The sequence below is a fragment of the Mirounga leonina genome, unplaced genomic scaffold, assembly GCF_011800145.1.
Source record: "Mirounga leonina isolate KUSES-001 unplaced genomic scaffold, KU_Mleo_1.0 Mir_129, whole genome shotgun sequence".
Classification (NCBI taxonomy): domain Eukaryota; kingdom Metazoa; phylum Chordata; class Mammalia; order Carnivora; family Phocidae; genus Mirounga; species Mirounga leonina.
In genome coordinates this window covers 49,853,469-49,868,839 of record NW_023270323.1, presented here as the reverse complement: position 1 = coordinate 49,868,839, position 15,371 = coordinate 49,853,469, and positions in this window count along the sequence as shown.

Here is a 15,371-nt window from a genome sequence, read left to right as displayed (position 1 = left end):
GCTCAGGTCATGATCCTGGAGTCCCGGGATCGAGTCCCGCATCGGGCTCCTTGCTCAGCGGGGAGTCTGCTTCTTCCTCTGACCCTCCCCACCTCATGCTTTCTCTCTCTCTCAAATAAATAAATAAAATCTTTAAAAAAAAAATAAAATAAAAAATAAAAATAAAAAACAGGCTTCCTGAAGTGAGGAATAATTATTTTCATATGTGAACCTGGAAACATATAGGTAGTGACGACAGTGAACAAATGCAGGTTGAAAAACAAAATTTTCTCACTGCCAAAAGAATTATATTTTCCACGTATTTCTACAGCAAGAGAGTTTATGGCAAGGCAAGTTAACCAAGACAGGAGAAACAACACTTAAAATTCACTAAAATACAACATGGATCCCAAATTCATTAACTTGTAAGAACTCTAAGAGCACTCTGCTTCCGTCTTAGGTTCGTAGGAACCCTGTTATGCTCTTGGAAATTAAAAGGGTGTGTGCGTGTGCACACACACGCATGCACACATAGGATGTTTTACTGAGCTCAAAGATGAGTATTTAATGACTGCGCTTGCACAGATGATATTTATGCTTATCTGATTAATTTAGAAGTGTCAGACAATTCAAGCCAAATGATTTTCTCAAATCTGATTTGTCTCAAATGGCTTCCCACATTGATCAAATAAACCAAATCACTGTTAGTTCTTCTGTATGTTCTGTGATATAAGAACAAAGCCAGAAGGTACCTAACCATACATATGCTAACAGGATATTAACTTTCATCTGGAAAGTACTCCATTGGTTTACTGTTAGCTTCTCTCATCAGATTTGGTCCTTTGGTTCTGTCCTGTTCACCCCAGTGGATATCCATAGTTGTTGAGAACAGGAAATGAGGTGTATTTTTCTCTAGTTTTCCCCTGTAGTGAAGAACTGTAACTGAAACCCATTTTACTTCTATTCTGATAACTTTGTAAGACACCGTTTACACATATACAGTCTCTGTAATTCTCATGTCACTCCTTACTTTGCAAAGAACACACACACACACACACACGCACACTCAAGATACTTCAGTGAGTCTGTGGTCAATTGAGATAGGTTTCGATTCCCAAGATTAAGTCACAGAGCTTCTCAGCTAACCTAACATAAGCATTGTATTATGGGAGTTGCAAAGAGAAAGGTCTAGAGAGTGAGACAGGTAAGAAAAAGGGTTGGGGCTGGCCCTGGGCAAGAGAACAGTGACTAGTGAGACAGAGGCTCTAAAAGCAATGCTAACCAGTGGAACTTTCTTATGATGAAAATGGTCTTTACCTGTACTGTCCAATATGGTGGACACTAGCTACATGTAGCTATTGAACGTTTGGAATGCACCTACTGTAACTGAGGGACTGAGCTTAATTTTAATTTAAAGAGCCAAATGTGCTCATGGCTGTCCCAGGAGGGAATCAGTGCTTGTTGGCTCCAGCCTATTATTGTCATGTGTGAGTTCAGACTCAGAGGGGCCAGGTATGATTTTTCTAGAGAAAATGAAAATCCCAAGTTTTATGGGAATGTCTTAATTCTGTAAATGCCAGACCAGTCAAAACCAACACAACCATGGTTCAGTTTTGACCAACAGGTATCTAGTTTGCTATCTCTAGTTCCTTCTCCTCACCCTGCTCTCTCCTGTATATCTGTTCCTTCACTCCTACCAGGAGAACATTTTCACGATTTACTTTCATCAACGCATTGCTTCATGGGTCTTCTTCTCCCAGCTCGTGATGTTGGAACAACCAAATGGCTTCACATCTCCTTAGACTCTGACTTCTCTCTTCAGAATTCATTTTTTTTTTTTTAGATTTTATTTATTTATTTGACAGAGAGAGACACAGCAAGAGAGAGAGCACAAGCAGGGGGAGTGGGAGAGGGAGAAGCAGGCTTCCTGCTGAGCAGGGAGCCTGATGCGGGGTTCGATCCCGGACCCTGGGGACCATGACCCGAGCCGAAGGCAGACGCTAAACGACTGAGTCACCCAGGCACCCCCTCTTCAGAATTCTTTACCTCACCTCAGAACTGCACTGTCACTAACAAGAAGAGTAGATCACTTACTCTTATTTCAATTGATCCTTCTTACTACTCCCTGTAGAATCAGCGGTATAAATTCCCCTAATATTTTTACAACCAGAAGAGTTGTCATTTTTGGCTTGCAGTTTAAGTTCTCAAAAGGTAGAGAAAATGCCTGTGGTTGATTTTATTCTATAGAGCAGTGTTTTATAAACTTTTTTTCAATGGAATACATAGTAAAAGATATCATTTTACATTGCAACTTAGTATACATATTCTGTGTATACATAACAGGGAATTTTCACAAAACACTGTCTTCACTCTGTGTCATGCATTCTCATGTTTTCTCTTCTTCACCTTTTTATTTTTCTATGTCTTTCAATATTAATCTCAGAGTCCGCTGAGTTGTCCCAATACATAGTTTGAAAAGATTGCTATAGAGACTCCAAGCTCATGTTCTATAACTGAGAAATAGTCATTGACTAATCTAAATACCTTTAGTCATTTCTTCCAAGAACCTTCAGGCTCCTCCTGTCTACCCAGTATGCACAGCCCCCCTAGCAGGAGTAAATCACAGACCAGCACAAGTGGGATTATTCTCTCATCCTTGGGGGTCTTTGTAGTCTACAGTTACCGAACCTCATTAGACTCAGATTGCTCTTCATGGGAAGTGATTTATATTGGACCACCACAACAAAAAAGATCAGAAGACTCTTTTCCCTGCACAGTATATTACTTCCCGCGATTCATCAAAATCCTTTTCATGGGTCAAGGTCACCTTTCATTTATGTATGGCATCTGTGTGTGTGTTGTTGAAAAGGGTGTGGCTCTCAAAACATAAATCAGGCTTTGCATGTTGATGGAAAAACTCATGAAAAGTTGCCAGAGGGAGGGTGAAGGCAGTGAATGATGAGAAGGGGCCACTTGACTTTGCCTAAAAAAGGGAAAGATGTCAATAAAATACTTGAGCAGGATCATACGACTCTGCATTTGCTAGGAGTTGTAATGCTTTTTATAAAGTACTTTGAAAAACAAACAAACAAACACTTGAGTCGACTATAAACAGATACAAAATTGGTGTTAGCCCTGGAAACACTGAACCAACTCACTGGAGAAGTCTGAAAGCAAGAAATCATGCTCCATTTTCTTCTGGTGTAGTGGTTAACAGCTTGAAGATGGGCCCTGATGGTCTGGGTTTGAATCTTGACCCTCCTTACCTCTTTGTGCAAGTGACTCACCTCTCTGTCCCACGATTTCCTCAACCACAAAATATGAAGAATCCCAGCACCATCCTCCTAAGTTTGCCCTGTGGATTGAATTACTTACTATTTGGAAAACACTGAACACTAATGCCTTGGATATGATAAGTACAATAAAGCACTGTTGAACACCTTGTCTAAAAGAAGAGTAAAACATATCAACTCTTCAGGGCAGGAGAAATGGAAACATATTTTAAACATAAGATTGAAGAAGTCATGTAGCTGCTGTCCTGTTGGCTCATTGGTGTGCGGGTTTAATACCCAAAGTGATGGGAGCTGAAATGCCATCTTCTGTGAAAGAAGAAAAAGGAGTTTCAAAAAAAGAAGAAGAAAAACAAGGACTAAGATCTCAGTCCTTAAGCCAGGATGGAAAAGTGAACTGTGTGAAAAACAGAAAACAGAGCTGTCAGTGATTCCTAAAGGCCAGATGTGGCTGCGAGACCTCCCAGGGGCAGGCGAGGAAGGAAGAATTAGTAAGGTAAAAACCCCAAACCCTGGGGAGTGTCAACACAGTGAACACAATTTAAGGAGGACAATTAAAAACTGCATGGACAACATTTGCTTAAAAAATTCTCTGGGTAGAAAGGGGAACCCTCCTACACTGTTGGTGGGAATGCAGGCTGGTGCAGCCACTCTGGAAAACAGTATGGAGGTTCCTCAAAAAGTTGAAAATGGAGCTACCATATGATCCAGCAATGGCAATACTGGGTATTTACCCCAAAGATACAAATGTAGTGATCCTAAGGGGCACCTGCACCCCAGTGTTTATAGCAGCAATGTCCACAATAGCCAAACTATGGAAAGAGCCTACATGTCCATCGACAGATGAATGGAGAAAGAAGATGTGGTGTGTATACACAATGGAATATTATGTAGCCATCAAAAAAATGAAATCTTGTCATTTGCAATGACGTGGATGGAACTAGAGGGTATTATGCTAAGCAAAATAAGTCAATCAGAGAAAGACAAGTATCATATGAATTCACTAATATGAGGAATTTGAGAAACAAGACAGAGGATCATAGGGGAAGGGAGGGAAAAATGAAACAAGATGAAACCAGAGAGGGAGACAAACCATAAGAGACTCTTAATCTCAGGAAACAAACTGAGGGTTGCTGGAGTGGTGGGGGTGGGAGGGAGGGGGTGGCTGGGTGATGGACATTGGGGAGGGTATGTGCTATGGTGAGCGCTGTGAATTGTGTAAGACTGATGAATCACAGACCTGTACCCCTGAATCAAATAATACATTATATGTTAATAAAAAATTAAAAAAAAATTCTCTGGGTAAATCTTACAAAAAATGAATGAATATATGTGCAAAAGTCAACTGAAATGGGTCAAATGAAAAACCACAAGAAAGGCCCATCTGAGTGCGGTCTCACTTAGAGGGCTAAGGAATGCATCTCCGTGTGAGATGTGTTCTTTCAAAATGTAAAAATAGAAACCAAAGAGAAACTCTGGATCACTGGAAAACACTTCATCATGCTTTGTTTTCAGTTTCCTAGAAATTGAAATGGAAGTGTGACGTGGTTCCATACATGTATGCGGACACGTGTGTGCATGCATATACCCACGGAATGCTTCCATATTCAGTATATTGATGTTCAATATATACATACATATTGAATATTATTTTTTTAAAAGAAATATCTCCTTTTTTTTTTCAAATGCTTTATGAAGTGACATTGAGAGATGAAAAGTTCGCCTGGAGCCAACTGTCTATAGGCATTAAACTGAATGATTACCCCCCGCACAGACAACATGGACATTATGTACAAACGTGGGCATAGAGCCTACTCCCCTAAGGTAACTGGTTCAGACAATTGCAAAAATGGCCTAAGACAGAAACAGGTGCCTCTGAGCTTGGGCAGTGAACAGCACAGGTCATAGGGAGCCACTGTGATGTCAATAGCAGCTTTGTGTAAGAAGAGCAGAGAAAATGCAACCTCTGACCACACGGGAGCCTCTTCATTTCTCAGGCTGCATTCTGCCATTGTCCCGCGTGTGCAAATCCCACTGACCACAGCCGCAGCATGGGGCTCGGGTTGATGGCTGCAGATGGCCTCTGGCCTGCAGAGTTCAGCTCTGCACTCAGCGTCAGGAAAGAAAGGAAGGTTACTCTTAGGCCCAAGGCTGGTTTTGTTTTTTAGCTCTTTTTTTCCTTACCTTTCCTCCTGGGTCCTTTCAAATCCCAGATTCTTGGCTGGTTTTGTTTTTTAGCTCTTTTTTTCCTTACCTTTCCTCCTGGGTCCTTTCAAATCCCAGATTCTTCCCTCCCTCGCTCCTTCCCTTCCTTCCTTCTTTTCTTTGTTCTTCTTTTCTGTGAACATCTTTTTTCTTCTTTTTTCAAGTTTCTCATTTTTATTATTATTTTTCTTCCAAGATTTTATTTAAATTCAAGTTAGTTAACATAGAGTGTAGTATTCATTTCAGGTGTAGAATTCAGTGATTGATCACTTACCTACAACACCCAGTGCTCATCCCTGGTGTCCTCCTTAATGCCCATCCCCCAGTGAGCCCATCCCCCACCCACCTCTCCTCCAGCGACCTTCAGTTTGTTCTCTATAGTCAAGAGTCTCTTATGGTTTGCCTCCCTCTCTCTTATTATCTTATTTTATTTTTCCTTCCCTTCTTCTATGTTCATCTATTTTGTTTCTTAATTTCCACACATGAGTGAAATCATATGGTATTTGTCTTTCTCTGACTGATTTATTTCACTTAGTATAATACTCTGCAGCTCCATCCATGTCATTGCAAATGGAGAGATTGCATTCTTTTTGAAGGATGAGTAATATTCCATTGTATGTATATGTATATATATCACATCTCCTTTATCCATTCATCTGTCAATGGACATCTGGGGTCCTTCCATAGTTTAGCTATTGTGAACATTGCTGCTATAAACTTTGGGGTGCATGTGCCTTCGATCTGTATTTTTATATCCTTTGGGTAAATACCTAGTAGAGTAAATGCTGGGTTGTAGGGAAGCTCTGTTTTTAACTTTCTGAGGAACCTCCATACTGTTTTCCAGAGTGGTTGCACCAGCCTGCATTCCCACCAACAGGGTAAGAGGGTTCCCCTTTCTCCGCATCTTTGCCAACATCTGTTGTTTCCTGTGTTGTGAACATCTTTTTTCATTTTTACAGTCTCCCTTTTTTTTTGATTCCCCTTTTTCTTGGCATCTTCAGGTCTGTTCATGACTTGTCCCTTTTCCGTTCTTCTGCCCTCTCAGTCCCTGTCTCTCTTCTTCAGGCACCTCCCCCAGATGCTGCTCATCCTCTTCCATGTGTAGGTTCTACAGAGCATCAGAATCACAAACCCTGGCGAAAGCAAACAGTTCCGGTCAACAATTTCACTGGCACTGAGAGTTCTGAGAAAAAAAAATGGGCAGACACTGATGGCTGACCATTTAGGAGGAGAAGGGGCCACTCAGCAGTTGAGCTTGCAGTCTCCTTCATAGCCACTTTTAATCCTATGATTCCTTTGAAGAGTGGACTTACACAAGGATGGTGCCGGCACCACCCACTACGCTCCCTGCCTGCCTTAGCTGTGACCCTCCTCCTCGTCAAAACTACTTGAGGATGAATCTCTGAATTCTACACCTGAAATGAATACTACACTATATATTAACTAACTTGAATTTAAATAAAATCTTGGAAGAAAAATGATAATAAAGATGAGAACTGCGTTGTGTCCTGCTTCTGCCATCACATCTCTTTCCCTGATTCTCCTTTGAGGACCCTTGGGATTCTACTGGGCTCGCTCGAATAGTCCAGGATACTCTTACAATCTGAAGGTTCTTAGTGTAATATCTGCAAGGTTCATGTGGCCATATGAAGTGACATATTCAAGGTTCTGGAGATTAGGATGTGGACATCTTCGGGGGCCATTATTCTACCTAGCATAAGGCTCAGGATAATGTTCCAATTTCTCTTAAAACCAGGAAAGGGGGGAAAAAAGAATGTTTAGGTAGAAGAAAATGGCTTACTATAGAATATTAATATGTTTGTGTTTATACCAGCAGAACAAGATACAACTTTTACTGTTATGGAGGAAAGGGGCCCCCAAATAAACAATGCTTAGGCTCCAGTGAAGCCCACGGCACATTCCTGCAATGTGGCCAAAGCAATATCTATGATAAGGGGGTTGCTGTAGAGAGGATGCATCTCAGAATCATAAGAACGAGGCCCTAGTCCTAGCACTGCAATTAATAATTCATCTCGGCCAAGTTTTTATCAAGGAAATAATGAGCTGATGGAAAAAACAACCAATTAGCACCCTCTAGGACATCATAGTGGTTATAGAAAGGGGTTTGTAGCCAGACAGAACCGGATTCACTTTCCAGCTCATTCACTTGCTACCTGAGCGACCTTGCAAGTTACTTAACCTTCACAAACATCAGTTTCGTCATATAGGATAATACCTCCTATCTCATAGGATGAGTGTGAATAAGCGGCCTAAGGCATACAAAGTGCCTCACTGCACCAAGTACATAGTAAGCACTTGAAACATGACTCCTAGTCTCGTTACTATTTTCATTCATTTATTATTACAATTGCAATTATCAAGTTATTGAAGTTTTTAATCCATACACTTCGAAATCACATAATCTGCCTTAAGCAATTTTTAATCTGAAAAAAACAAAAATTGGGGAGGATAAGAATTTAGATGGTCCACATTTGGAAGTTGGATCCTTTGTCTGTAGCAATAAGAAAGCTGGACTAAAGAACATAAAGGTATCTAGCAGACTATTAGCCCTCCTCACTCCTTGGTGTGCAGTGCCTAAATAAGATGATTCCACCAGACCAATAGGCATTCTAGTGCAGAAAACAGGAAAGAAACAGAGCCCTCCTTCTTTCAAGATACTAGTTCTAGAGTCTGCTGTCTAATATGGCAGTCACTACCCATAGTTTAAATTAATTAAATTTAAATGTATTAACTAATAAGTTTAATTTTTAAGTTTATTTTTATTTTTATTTTTAAGATTTTATTTATTTGACAGAGAGAGAGACAGCGAGAGAAGGAACACAAGCAGGGGGAGTGGGAGAGGGAGAAGCAGGCTTCCTGCGGAGCAGGGAGCCCAATGCGGGGCTCGATCCCAGGACTCTGGGATCATGACCTGAGCTGAAGGCAGACGCTTAACGACTGAGCCACCCAGGCGCCCCAATTTTTAAGTTTAAATTAATTAAAATGAAAATGAAAAATCCAGCCTGTCAGTCACACTGGCTACATTTCAAATACTAAAGGGGCACATGTGGCTAGTGCTTACCATACTGAACAGAACAGATATAGAATTTTTCCATCATCAGAGAAAGTTCTATTGAACAGGGCTCATCTAGATTATTAGTTGCCCTAGATGACCTATATAAATAATCCAGTTATTATTTCATATGCTCTAACTTAAAACCATACAACTATGCAATCTGGTGGACCGTAGGTCTTAGAAACACCAAGGAGATTTATCTCCTCTTTCATTTCAATTAGATGCTTTAATCCTTTATTACAGATATTCTACTGGTATTCCCAGGGATCCATGTTATTATGTTTGCATGAATTCTGTGATTGTGTTTATATAACAAATACCCCTCCCACCTCTCAGGTTATTTATGGGAAAATGAAACAAAAACATTAAGCAGATATGGCAAACTAAATGTTGAATAAAAAGGTTGGATCATTTAAATTTTCCTTAGTCTTGGCTTTCAAATATTTTTATTGCAACTCACAGGAAGAAAGATATTTTACATTGTTAGCTAGTGCAAGCACTGACCAACACAATTGACACAAAGGTTTCACAAACTAGTGCGCAGCCTTACCACAGGTGATATATTCTGGTAGTTTCTATTTCCTTCTCTCTTCTTTCCCCCTCCTCCTCTTTTTCCTTTTCTCAGTGTAGGTTATTCACTACACTGATTCCATGACTCACAAATGGACCATGACCTGTAGTATGACAAACACTGATCTACACCAGGGGTTGCAAACTCAGATGCTTGAAGTGGTCCAGCAGGTAGCATAAATGGGTAGAGAGGGCTGGGTGGGACTATGGGAAATGAACACAGGGCGCCTTGAAAGAGCCTACTGGCTACGCAGCTCCAACCAGTCTCTTCCACACAGGAATATAGGTCTCTGTTGCTAGAACTTCTAATTGTTCAAGAGAAGCCAAATACTCAGGTATTTTTGTGAAAGCTTCCCAATTTTATTTTATTATTTATTTATTTGTTTGTTTGTTTGTTTGTTTGTTTATTTTTGAAGCTTCCCAATTTTAAAGTGTGACAAATAATTCTTTAAAATATTAAATGCTTGTCAGCCAAACAAAACAAGTCTCTCATGTGGTATTGGTCTGATGAGGATTAATTTTCTAGTTTCAGAGGTGGAACTGGAAGTGGGTTCTTTTTCTCTAAAATGAGAATCTGGACTCCCCTCAGACTGAGGTAGCACAATCCTTCTGTCTTCTCATGACCTGGTGGGGGAGAAAGGAAGGCTCTCTAGCTGAAGAAGGGAGTTGAAAGTGACCATTTCTCCTGGAATGAGACCATGTTGGGTGCCCACTGGCTGTCGAGAAGGGTTGAGGTAGTCAATCCATTGTAACAGCCTAGTGTCATGAAGAAATTGGGTTTATCCTTGTCCAATCAGAGGAAAAGAGAAGCCCCATCCACATGTCTTGGCTCAAGACTATCCCCCAGTAATGGCCATCGGTCCTCTTTGAACACTCAGTTACTTCTCACTCTTACTTAGACTGGCCAGGCATCCAGGGTGTGAGTTGCCAAGGTACGAATAGCCATTCAATTATTTTAAAAACACATCTATAGATCTATAACTAAAACACACTTAAATTTCAAGCACAATTCCTACAACTATAAAATGAAAAGGTTGAATTAGCAGGCTTTATATCCAAGGTCCCGGGGCTTTATGTTTTAGTTTAAACCATGTACGATTGCCAATATTCAAATATTTTTGGGAAAAAAAAACTATTTTGGAGTAATTTTAGGTTTTTTGTTTTGTTTTTGTTTTCTGAGAGAGAGAAGAGAGAGAGATAGCAGGAGGGGAGTGGCGGAGGGAGAGAGAGACTGACTCTTAAGAAGGCTCCATGCTCAGTGCAGAGCCCAAGACGGGTCTTGATCTCATGACCCTGAGATCATGACCTGAGCTGAAATCAAGAATTGAACGCTTAGTCGACTGAGCTACCCAGGCGCCCCAGGAATAATTTTAAGTTTTATAGAAACATTGCAAAGATTGTATAAAGCATTTCTGTATATTTTCACTCAGTTCCCCTTAATGTTAACATGGTATATAACCATGATGCATTTGGCAAACTAAGAAATTAATATTGGTACATTACTATCAACTGAACTACTTCATTTGGCTTCCATCAGTTTTTTCACAATGTCGTTCTGTTTCAGGATGCAATTCAGGATACCACATGCATTTAGTTCAACTTTTCTGACCCACATAAAAAAGCAATTTCATATGGTTCCACCTAATACTTTAGTAATCAGTACAGTAAGAGACGAGAAGGAGAGAAGTCTTATCACAACATAGCCATTGGGTCCTAGGGAGGAGACTGCCTTGGGGAACCCCATCAACACCTGTGCACTCTCAGTTGGAGTCACTAAACTCATCTAGTCATCAGTTTCTGAGTGTCTGTTCATTGGCCTAGCACAGTTCCTGTGTGAAGTATGTGCCCAGTAAACACATGGATATCTACTGCTTGTCAACAAATGAGAAACAAGTGTCTGCAAGCCCACATAGGGACAGAAGAGCCACTTCCTGCCCAGAACTTACTTTCTGATTAAGTTCATTGTCCACCTCGAACTAACACCATCTTGAAACATCAACGTTTGTATTGGTTTGCTCAGGCTGTCATAACAAAGTATTGCAGATTGGGTGGCTTAAACAACGGAAATGTATTTTCTCACAGTCCTGGAGGCCGGAAGTCTTAAGTCAAGGTGTTGGCAGGGTTGGTTTCATCTGAACCTCTCTCCTTGGCTTGCAGATGGCCATCTTCACCCTCCTAAGATCTTCCCTCTGTACATGTCTCTGTCTAAATTTCCTCTTCTTCTTCTTTTTTTTTTTTAAAGATTTTATTAATTTATTTGAGAGAGAGAGAGAGCACATGAAAGGAGGGAGGGGCAGAAGGAGAGAATCTCCAGCAGACTCCCTGCTGAGTGCAGAGCCCACCGCAGGGCTCCATCTCATGACCACAAGATCATGACCTGAGCCGAAACCAAGAGTTGGATGCTCAATTGCCTGATCCATCTGGGCGCCCTAATTTCCACTTCTTATAAGGAAACCAGTCATAGTGGATTGAGGCTCACACTAATGACCTCATTTTTAACTTAATTACCTCAACATAACATAATAAAAAAAAAAATTGTAAAAAAAAAAAAAGACCCTACCTCCAAATACAGTCACATTTTTGAGATCCTGGGGGTTAGGACTTTGACATAGGAGTTTTGTGGGAACACAGCTTGGCTCATGGCAATGCTGAACATATCTAAAGTCTAGGGGTAAAAAAATATATATATCCGAGGAAGAACTTTCCTGAATTCAAATGTCACTCATCCCCAGAGGTCCAATCTGTTCTCTTCTTTCCTGACTATTCTGAATGCTTTACTGCATGACTAGGTTTCCATCAACTACTATCAGCCGGTGTCTCCTCATTCTATGGTAACGCTGTCCCCTCAACCAGACTGGATCTCTAAAGTGCCTTCAGCCAGCTTGGTACGATGCTGACAGGCCTCTATCTATATATATCCGTTTGACTGACTGGAGGAAGAGAAACACCCTTCCCAACTACTTGCTAAGCAGGAGAGGGGCGTTAGCGATTGTGTTGCTGTCAGGGCCAAAGGGCAGTGCATAAAGCCCTTTCCTCACGAAAATTCTGTGCTTTGAAGAATGTGGGTGGGTCCAAAGCACATTTTTTTTTCACTCATTTGTGTGTGGGTGTGCACACGGTGGCTCATGCTCCTAAGAGCGCTATCGTTTTTTTTTTAAAGCTTATCTCCAAGGCTGCAATCTGTGTTTGGAGACTTTCAAAAATGAAAACAATCACAGTGTGCAGACACTGCCTGACAGGCAGGGGACTGTCAGAAAGTAAATTAAATAAAAATGAAAGAAAAATTAAATAATGAAGGAGCCAAGGGCACCAGGGGCAGGAATCTGAAGTATAAGCCTTCAGGAGCAAGCACTTTGATAGAGAAAGGCTGCAGGGGAAAGTGGTTAATAGGGAAGAGGCTGGGACAAAACGGGCCCAGGGAAAGCTGCCAGGGGACCGGAGGAAAAGGGAGCAGAGGGGATGGGGGTGACCAGTGTGCTCCCTGGGCTGTCAGCAGCCCAGAATTATCAGGCACCTGAAACAACAAGGTCAAGAATGTGACCTGAACGATACATGAAATATTTGTTTAGGAAACCACACACTGGGAAGAAGACTCAAAGAGTTAAACTGGGACGCTCACCTTTTCTGATGGCAGAATCCAACAACGAAAGTTCGAGCAAAGCTGAGAAAATTGTTTTTACGGCCATGCTGAAGAAAATGGACCGAGACTGAGGGTGGGGAGTGGACGAGGTTCTGGCCGACTTCTTGGTGTGGGGACCCGTGGAGGGCAGGGGGAGGGATTCGGGGGACAGGCCGGGCCTCAGCCCTCCCTGCAAGGCCAGCAGCCCTGCCCGCCAAGGCATCCGGATTCCAGGAGGCCAGGCCTCGAGGACAAAGGACCCTTCCCCCCGCTTGTCAGCTTTCCTGTTCTTGGGGATTGTGTGGCCCAGCTCTTTGATCACACTAAAGGCATTATTTCTGTGGACAACTGCTTTAAATATCAAGGTTTCAGGGCTGGCGCTCTGGTCCCCTTGGTGTTCTCAGTCCAAGGGATTATGCTTGCTCCTCTAAGGATTTCTGCTTTTCCCAGAAATGACCAGGTCTTGTTCACAGGACTTTCTGACGCTGTCCCAATCCTTAGGAAGTGTTGTTACGAAAGGAGCATGGTGAGTGCATCCTCAATGTAAATCCTCCATCTTTAGTGTGCTTGTGGCTTAAATTTTCTTTTACAAATTCCCACAATGGAATGACAATCAACCCATGACCCAAATGAATCTCTGACAAAGATGCACTTGATGTAATGGCCTGGGAAGGAGGACTCTTGAGTTCAAACCTGCTTCTGCCGCTTACTCGCTGACTCATTTTTAGTCAGTCATTCAGCCCCTCGGGGTCTGAGTTTTCTCTCCTTAAAAAATGAGAGGTTTGAGCTTGGCAAGGTCTGGAGCTTGATTTTAAAGTCCCAGGAGTCCTCCCCTGTTCCGTATTTCTGTCTCACCCTGCAATAACTTAAGTACAGTGTGTTTCACTGGCTTTGAGAAATAGGTAAATGGAAAGTGGAAAATGAACCCCCTTCCAAAACTGTTTCAGGTGGTAACACCTCTCTCCACAACTCACCGATTTAATAGGCAGTCGGCATCTAACGAGGCCAGATGTAATGCCGCTGAGTAACACTTTTCTGATGTTACTTAAAGAAAATATAAGACAACTCTACTCTAGAAAGATCCATTTTTCTTGCTCTGGCTGCTCAAAGGGAATTCCCTTCCTCACAGAAGTAGCAAGAAAAGCTGTAAGACAAGAGAAACAGATCAACTTGAGATCCACTGAGAATTTGGTATAAGATTTGGCACAAAATTGTATTTATTTAACAGAGCAACAAATTAGGATCCATATCTGAAAGTAGCTTTGCTAAGTCATGATTGACCACACACATTTGAAAAGATGCTGAGAATGTCTTAGGGTTAATTTTTTGTTTTTTTGAAGATTTTACTTATTTATTTATTTGAGAGAAAGAGGACAAGCAGGGGGAGCAGCAGGCAGAGGGAGAGGGAGAAGCATGCTCCCTGTTGAGCAGGGACACTGACACAAGGCTCGATCCCAGGATTCTGGGATCATGACCTGAGCCAAAGGCAGATGCTTAACCCACTAAGCCACCCAGGCGCCCCATCTCAGGGTTGTGTTTTATCATTGCTGACACATTTCCATGTCTTCTATTGATTAAATACCACAGAGTGGGATTACTCTGTATTAGGTCTATGTATCAGAATTTACATAGTTCAGGAGTTCACACTTGGTGTCTTTTTCTCAGGATTGTATGGGAGAAGTTTCTTGACATCAGAATTGCAGGGTTTATCTAATTCTTTTCCTGATCTTTGCTTTTAAAAAAATGCTGTGACGAACCATGAGAGACGATGGACTCTGAAAAACAAACAGGGTTCTAGAGGGGAGGGGGGTGGGAGGATGGGTTAGCCTGGTGGTGGGTATTGAGGAGGGCACATTCTGCATGGAGCACTGGGTGTTGTGCACAAACAATGAATCATGGAACACTTCATCTAAAACTAATGATGTAATGTATGGGGATTAACATAAGAATAAAAAAAAAAAATGCTGTGAGACCTTGCCAGTCTCTCAGAGCTTCCATTGCCATTACATTTGGAATGAAATAGAGAGATGCTTCTAGATTTCTAAGGAAAGCCCCAGTCTCTGACTTAGTCCCGACACCAGGTGCTTATTTTGATCCTCAGGTCTCATCTAGAATCAATACATCATCCATTCTCATGAGCTGTCAATTTATGAGGCTAAAGTCTAAATCTCTGCTTCTGGAGTCAATCTCTTTCTTGAGCCTATCTTATTGTACTAAACATTTCCACTTGGATGTTCTTCAGGGACCCTGAATTCATGATGTTTCCTCCAAAATGCAGCCTCCCTGACACCCTTTATTCTGTTCCCAGCAACACTGCTTTGCTGGCCACCGGACTTCAACTTCAACGACCGCTCTGACCAGTCCCAGTCTTGCCTGCGACACCAGCTCATGTCCTTTACTCCTTCTCAGTGTCTTTTTGCTATGTCCTTTCTGGCCAGTTCTAACTGTTGTCACCCAGGACCGAGTCCTCACCACTTGAGCATTTGGCAACCATTCTGTGCCCAACCATCACTTCAGAGGAGCTGATTCCTTCAACAAATACCTGTTGAGTGCTTCCTATGTTCTCTTCAAACGCCCTCAACGGCACATTGGTTGAGATCTATGAAGAAAGATGCAAACTCCTGAACGTGAC